General features: G+C 48.8%; 1 pseudogene; it reads right to left on the bottom strand.

Annotated features, from left to right (window-relative positions):
- Nucleotides 1-215: 215 nt before the first annotated feature.
- On the bottom strand, nucleotides 216-6260 carry LOC139579670 (piggyBac transposable element-derived protein 4-like; annotated as a pseudogene).
- Between the last annotated feature and the right edge of the window lie 1599 nt (nucleotides 6261-7859).

Here is a 7859-nt window from a genome sequence, read left to right as displayed (position 1 = left end):
ACTACTTCTCTGATAGAGTTCAGTGTGTCAAATCGGAGGGCCTGTTGTCCGGGCCTCTGGCGGTCTCTATGGGGGTGCCACAGGGTTCAATTCTTGGGCCGACTCTCTTCTCTGTATACATCAATGATGTCGCTCTTGCTGCTGGTGAGTCTCTGATTCACCTCTACGCAGACGACACCATTCTGTATACTTCTGGCCCTTCTTTGGACACTGTGTTAACCCTCCCGTCGTCCTCGTATTGTGTCTAGACCCCGAGTCCTCCTCTGTAGGACTTTGACAAGTGCTGACGCCGCTTCGGTGCGGGGTAGATGCTGCCTTCTTTGGATCAGCGGCTTCACAAGTGCCTTTCCCAGCTGCTCGAGGAACACCCTGCGCTTGTTCCGCTTCCGAGGCATCCAGTCAGGCTTGATCTCTCGCAATATGACAAAGGCGTTGTAGGAGGACACGTCGAGGATGTTGTGGAAGACGACCAGGGGCCAGCGGGCAGTCATCCGTCTGCAGCTGTAGGTGCCGACCACCTTGTCTAGGTTGTCCACGCCGCCCTTGTTGCAGTTGTAGTCTAGGATGACGGCCGGCTTCCTGTCGTGGCGATCGCTAATGTCGGCCTCTGTGTGCAGCGTGCTCAAAAGTAGCACGTTCTTGTTTTTCTTTGCTAGGTAGGACACTAGAGTGGCGGTGGGCGTGAAGGCAAACCTGGAGGACAGAACCTGTCTGCCCTTGGACTCGAGCAGCACGGGCGGGAGCTCGGCCTTGTTCTTTCTCACCGTGCCCACCATGGTGAGGTTCCTCTCGAGGAACCGCTGTCCCAGTTCGTAGGAGGTGAAGAAATTGTCACACGTGACGTTGCGACCGCTCAGTCCCTTTGTCAGATCGAGAACGACGCGCATCCCCTGGTTCTTCTCGGGGCCTCCGCTGGCCGCCTTACCGGTGTACACTTGCATCTTCCAAGCGTAGCTGGACTTGGCGTCGCAGGCCACCCATGACTTGATGCCGTATTTCGCCGGCTTTCTGGGAATGTACTGACAGAAAGGACAGCGGCCTTTGGTGAGGGGAGAAGGGATTGGCGTCATTACCGGCTCATGGGGGCCAATGAGTGCTACGTTACACATATACTAGCTCTCTCTACGCACACACGCACACACGCACACACGCACACGAGCACACGCGCACAGTACCTCTGAACGGGACCAGTTGCTCGTCCACCGTCACGTCAGGCCCCGGGTTGTAGAGGGCAGGCAGGCGCGCCTCCCACAGGTCCCAGACCTCTCTTATGGCTGCGAGTTTGTCCGTGGCGAGCCTCGCGGGTCTCGACTGGCGATCGTCGAATTGCAGCAGCCTCAAGTACCTGTGAAAGACCTTGAGCGGCTCGGAACACGGTCCTGCCGCTCTCGGCGTCCCACAGGCTGGCCGCGGCCTCGCCTCGGGACCTGTAGACGCCCGCTAGGATCAGCAGCCCTACGTAGGCGCGCAGGTCGGTAGCGTCCATGGCTCGCCAGCCGTCGCCGTATTTTCTCACCCCGTGCAGATTCGTCATGTCCAGAATTATCCTTTCTATCGCCGGTGTGACGAACAGGCGGAAGACGGACGCGATGTCGCGGGCGTGACTCACGGCACAGGCCGTGGGGCCCGGAGTCTCGTCCGGCCCGGCGTGGCAGATCGCGCGGGCCCTGCGGCGGCGGCCATAGGCCACGGGGGACCATTTGATTTTGCCGTTTTTCGACAGCAATGGCGTCTCCCTTTGGCCTACGGCCGAGTCGATCTCTTCCTCGCCTTCGGCCTCGCGCTCGTTCTCTCCTTCGTCCTCGCGTTCGGCCTCGCGTTCGGCCTTGCCTTCGGCCTCGGGGGCTTCCTCGGGGTCTTCCTCCGAAGAGCGCGAAGACGCCTGGTCGGCCTCACGCTCGGGGTCGTATTCCTCCCCGTCTTCGTTTTCCGAAACCTCTTTCTCCTCCTCGGAATCGGAGTAGTCTTCTTGGTCGACGCTGGAGAAGATCTGTTCTAGGACCTGCGCTGCGGTGAAACGCACGGTCATGGCTGCTCGGGTCCACTGATTGGGTCCACTGATCGGGTCCACTGATCGGGTCCACTGAGCAGAGGCGGGGGAGAGCCACGCGGCACGGGGGTAACGATGACTTGTGTGCCGCTGACAATATTAGTATCCTCTCTACGGCCAGTTTACACCCCCTGGGCGTGTGTAGCCGTGTGTGCAGTTCACCCGTGCACCACTGGGCTGTCCTCTTGCACACACAGTGGGGCATGTCTGGACGTGTGTAGCCCTGCCTGGTTCACTCTGACCCCCAGCGCAGAGCGCAGATGGGGAGCCCCCAACACAGTACACACAAGTATGCGCCGCTCCCTGCTGGCTCCCTGCTGGCTGGCTGGCTGCCTGGGTCACTCTGACCCCCAGCGCAGAGCGCAGAGGGGGAGCCCTCAACTCACACAGTATACACAATAACATACACCTCGCTAGTGGCTGCCTGGGTCACTCTGACCCCCAGCGCAGAGCGCAGAGGGGGAGCCCTCAACTCACACAGTACACACAATAACATACACCTCGCTAATGGCTGCCTGCTGGCTGGCTGGCTGCCTGGGTCACTCTGACCCCCAGCGCAGAGCGCAGAGGGGGAGCCCTCAACTCACACAGTACACACAATAACATACACCTCGCTAGTTGCTGCCTGGGTCACGCGGACCACGGGAGGGTTAACAACCCTCCAGACGAGCTTCAATGCCATACAACTCTCCTTCCGTGGCCTCCAACTGCTCTTAAATACAAGTAAAACTAAATGCATGCTCTTCAACCGATCGCTGCCTGCACCTGTCCGCCCGCCCGTCCAGCATCACTACTCTGGACGGTTCTGACTTAGAATATGTGGACAACTACAAATACCTAGGTGTCTGGTTAGATTGTAAACTCTCCTTCCAGACTCACATCAAAGATCTCCAATCCAAAGTTAAATCTAGAATTGGCTTCCTATTTCGCAACAAAGCATCCTTCACGCATGCTGCCAAACATACCCTCGTAAAACTGACCATCCTACCGATCCTCGACTTCGGCGATGTCATTTACAAAATAGCCTCCAATACCCTACTCAATAAATTGGATGCAGTCTATCACAGTGCCATCTGTTTTGTCACCAAAGCCCCATATACTACCCACCACTGCGACCTGTATGCTCTCATTGGCTGGCCCTTGCTTCATACTTGTCGCCAAACCCACTGGCTCCAGGTCATCTACAAGACCCTACTAGGTAAAGTCCCCCCTTATCTCAGCTCGCTGGTCACCATAGCAGCACCCACCTGTAGCACGCACTCCAGCAGGTATATCTCTCTGGTCACCCCCAAAGCTAATTCCTCTTTTGGCCGTCTCTCCTTCCAGTTCTCTGCTGCCAATGACTGGAACGAACTACAAAAATCTCTGAAACTGGAAACACTTATCTCCCTCACTAGCTTTAAGCACCAGCTGTCAGAGTAGCTCACAGATTACTGCACCTGTACATAGCCCATCTATAATTTAGCCCAAACAACTACCTCTTCCCCTACTGTATTTATTTATTTATTTATTTTGCTCCTTTGCACCCCATTATTTCTATTTCTACTTTGTACATTCTTCCACTGCAAATCTACCATTCCAGTGTTTTACTTGCTATATTGTATTTACTTCGCCACCATGGCCTTTTTTTGCCTTTACCTCCCTTATCTCACCTCATTTGCTCACATTGTGTATAGACTTATTTTTCTACTGTATTATTGACTGTATGTTTGTTTTACTCCATGTGTAACTCTGTGTTGTTGTATGTGTCGAACTGCTTTGCTTTATCTTGGCCAGGTCGCAATTGTAAATGAGAACTTGTTCTCAACTTGCCTACCTGGTTAAATAAAGATGAAATAAAAAATGTTTAAAAGTATGGGAGAAACTCCCCAAATACAGCTGTTCCAAGCTTGTAGCATCATACCCAAGAAGACTCGAGGCTGTAATCGCTGCCAAAGGTGCTTCAACAAAGTACTGAGTAAAGGGTCTGAATACATATGTAAATGTGAAATTTCAGTTTTTTTTAAATTATAAATTGGCAAAAAAATCTATAAACCTGTATTTGCTAATTCGTTATGGGGAATTGTGTGTAGATTGATGAGAAAAAAAATTGTGGCAAAAGTCAAGGGGCCTGAATACTTTCCGAATGTACTGGGCATTTGACTTTTTCCACATTTTGTTACGTTACAGCCTTATTCTAAAATTGATTAAACCGTTTTTTCCCCTCATCAATCTACACACTATACCCCATAATGGGTGTTGATTGATGAGCGGAAAAAATGATTTACTACATTTTAGAATAAGGCTGTAACGTAACAAAATGTGGAAAAAGTCAAAGGGTCTGAATACTTTCCGAATGCACTATATATATATATATTTTTTTTAATCAATGATTGTTAATTTAGCTTTTAGTAATCTTATCCAGAGCGACTTAGTTAGTGCATTCGTGTTAAGGTAGCTAGGTGAGACAACCACATCACGATCATAGCAAGTAAAACTTTATCAAAACGTTCATGCATTTATTATTTCACCTTTTACATTATTTGTTTCTTATGCTTATTATTCGTATTTTGTTTCTATCTGATTTGTTGATAGCATGTTTAGCAGGACTATTCCTTTCTTGATGAAAGCAACTGAACGTTTTGTGTGAAGAGGAGGATTATGTGGAAACTACACTACCCATGAGCACCTCATCCATGATTCGATGTTCATGACTTGAGGAATTTAGTGTTGCGTGCAAGTCTGATTTAAAACACTAGATGGTAGCATATCCATACAAATGCCACTTTGGTCCGAGATGTGCAGCATGGATGTGTCTGTCATAAACAGTGAGGTCAAACAGAACCCTGCATGCCCCAAATAACTGCACTTCATATCACACAGTCAAGTAGTTGACATCGCATGTTGACATTTTCTACATTTAAGACTCACTATCATATTTCTTACAAGGATTATTCTCTCATAACGGAAATTGAGTAAATCCACCAAAACAGTCCCAGCAATTGTAATCTCTCTGGTTATCAGATCAATTTTATGATTTTGAGTTTACATTCTTACATAGGCCTACTACCTTTTTTCATGGTTAAGTGACTTGGTGACTGATGGATGTGAATATACTGCATGTTTCTAGGACATGGTTGAGGAGCCATGGAAATACAGATAGTGGAATACCACCACAGTGTATTCCCTGAGAATAGATGTAATGCCCACAGAGCTGCATGTGTCTCTACAAGATAATGCTTTAATCCATTTATTTATCTGACTCAGTTCTGACTGCCCTCAGTTCTGTCGCCCTGGCAACAGCAGTCTGCATTGGTGATTGGTTTGTTTAGCATGTTGGAGTGTGTCTTTGTGTAGTGGAGAGGTTAGAGAGGGTGCCAGGTGTGTGTGTGTGGGGGAGGGGCTGTGGAGCATCAGTAGAGTAGGAGTTAGGGAACAACCAGGTTAAAGGTTAATTACAGTGGAAGTGTGTTGGCAAACAGAACCACAGATTGTATTACCTAAAGGAGAGGGAGAGTGCCATCTTCTGGATTTACCTGGTAGAGCACTTATTGCAGTTAAATAATTCCTAGGGCTGTATGCCCAACACTGATGATGGCGCTGCAATAGATAGCAGCCGTTTTACTCGCTCCTGACCAATTCTGCTATTTTGTGTTCTCTTTACGCTGATCTTAACTGTTTTTGTACATAATGTCTCCACCATCATTTCCTACGACCGAAAACAGCTTATGGAGATCAGAACAGTGATCGCTGACCTCAATTTGGATATCAATTTCTACTTCAGTGAGTCGGCAGCTCACAAGGACATAGATAAAATACATCTCGCTGGCTTTTCCACGCATCGTCAAGACTGATCAGCAGCCTCGGGCAAGATGAGGGGTGTGTCTCTTTGTTAACGACAGCTGGCAATCTCTAATGTTAAGGAAGTCTCGAGTTGTTGCTCACCTTAGTTAGAATACCTCATGATAAGCTGCAGACCATACTATTTTGCGAGAGAGTTTCATCTATATTTTTGTAGCTGTCTATTCACCACCACAAACTGATACCGGCATGAAGGTATCCCTCAACGCGATGTTAAGGCCATAAGCAAACAAGTAAATGCACACCCAGAGGCGATGCTTTTCGTGGCCGGTGATTTTAAGGCCAACAACAGATTCGCCACGCTGACTCTCAACACGGGGCCTCTCAGGGGTACGTGCTTAGTCCCCTCCTGTTCCCCTTGTTCACCCATGACTGCATTGCCTGGTCGCGCACGACTCCAACATGACCATTAAGTTTCCTACGACATGACGGTGGTAGGCCTGATCACAGACGGCAATGAGAGCTTATAGGGAGGAGGTCAGAGACCTGGCAGTGTGGGGCCAGGACAACAACCTCTTCCTCAATGTCAGCAAGACAAAGGAGCTGATCGTGTACTACAGGAAACAGAGGGCCGAGTACGCCAATATCCACATCGACAGGGCTGTAGTGGAGCGGGTCGAGAGCTTCACGCTCCTCGGTATCCACATCACTAAGGTTCCACACACACTAAACATATTCGGCAAGAAGGCACGACAACGACTCTTGACCGACAACGGCCCTCAGATCCTCAAAAAGTTCTACAGCTGCCCCATTGAGAGCATCTTGACTGGCTGCATCACCGCTTGGTATGGCAACTGCTTAGCATCCGGCTGCAAGGCACTACGGAGGTTAGTGGGTACGGCCCAGTACATCACTGGGGCTGAGCTCCCTGCCATCCACGACCTCCATATAAGGCGGTGTCAGAGAAAGGCCATAAAAATTGTCAAAGACTCCAGCCACCCAAGTCATTGACTGTTCTCTCTGCTACCTCACGGCAAGCAGTACCGACGAACCATGTCTGGAACCAACAGGATCCTGGACAGCTTCTACCCCCAAGCCATAAGATTGCTAAATAGTTAACCAAGTAGTTACCGGGACTATCTGCATTGACCCTTTTTGCAATAACTTTTTTGACTCATCACAAATGCTGCTGCTACTGTTTATTATCTATCCTGTTGCCTAGTCACTTGCCTAGTCACCCCATCCTACAGTATACAGTTGAAGTCGGAAGTTTACATACACTTAGGTTGGAGTCATTAAAACTCGTTTTTCAACTACTCCACAAATTTCTTGTTAACAAACTTTAGTTTTGGCAAGTCGGTTAGGACATCTACTTTGTGCATGACACAAGTAATTTTTCCAACAATTGTTAACAGACAGATTATTTCACATATAATTCACTGTATCACAATTCCAGTGGGTCAGACGTTTACATACACTAAGTTGACTGTGCCTTTAAACAGCTTGGAAAATTCCAGAAAATGTCATGGCTTTAGAAGCTTCTGATAGGCTAATTGACCTAATTTCAGTCAATTGGAGGTGTACCTGTGGATGTATTTCAAGGCCTACCTTCAAACTCAGTGCCTCTTTGCTTGACATCATGGGGAAATCAAAAGAAATCAGCCAAATCAGCCCAAAAAATTGCAGACCTCCAAGTCTGGTTCATCCTTGGGAGCAATTTCCAAATGCCTGAAGGTACCACGTTCATCTGTACAAACAATAGTACGCAAGTATAAACACCATGGGACCATGTAGCCGTCATACCGCTCAGGAAGCAGAAGCGTTCTATCTCCTAGAGATGAACGTACTTTGGTGCGAAAAGTGCAAATCAATCCCAGAACAACAGCAAAGGACCTTGTGAAGATGCGGAGGAAACAGGTACAAAAGTATCTATATCCACAGTAAAACGAGTCCTATATCGACATAACCTGAATGGCCACTCAGCAAGGAAGAAGCCACTGCTCCAAAACCGCCATAAAAAAGCCAGACT

The sequence above is a fragment of the Salvelinus alpinus genome, chromosome 6, assembly GCF_045679555.1.
Source record: "Salvelinus alpinus chromosome 6, SLU_Salpinus.1, whole genome shotgun sequence".
Taxonomy (NCBI): Eukaryota; Metazoa; Chordata; class Actinopteri; order Salmoniformes; family Salmonidae; genus Salvelinus; species Salvelinus alpinus.
This window is presented reverse-complemented; position numbering and strand designations above follow the sequence as displayed.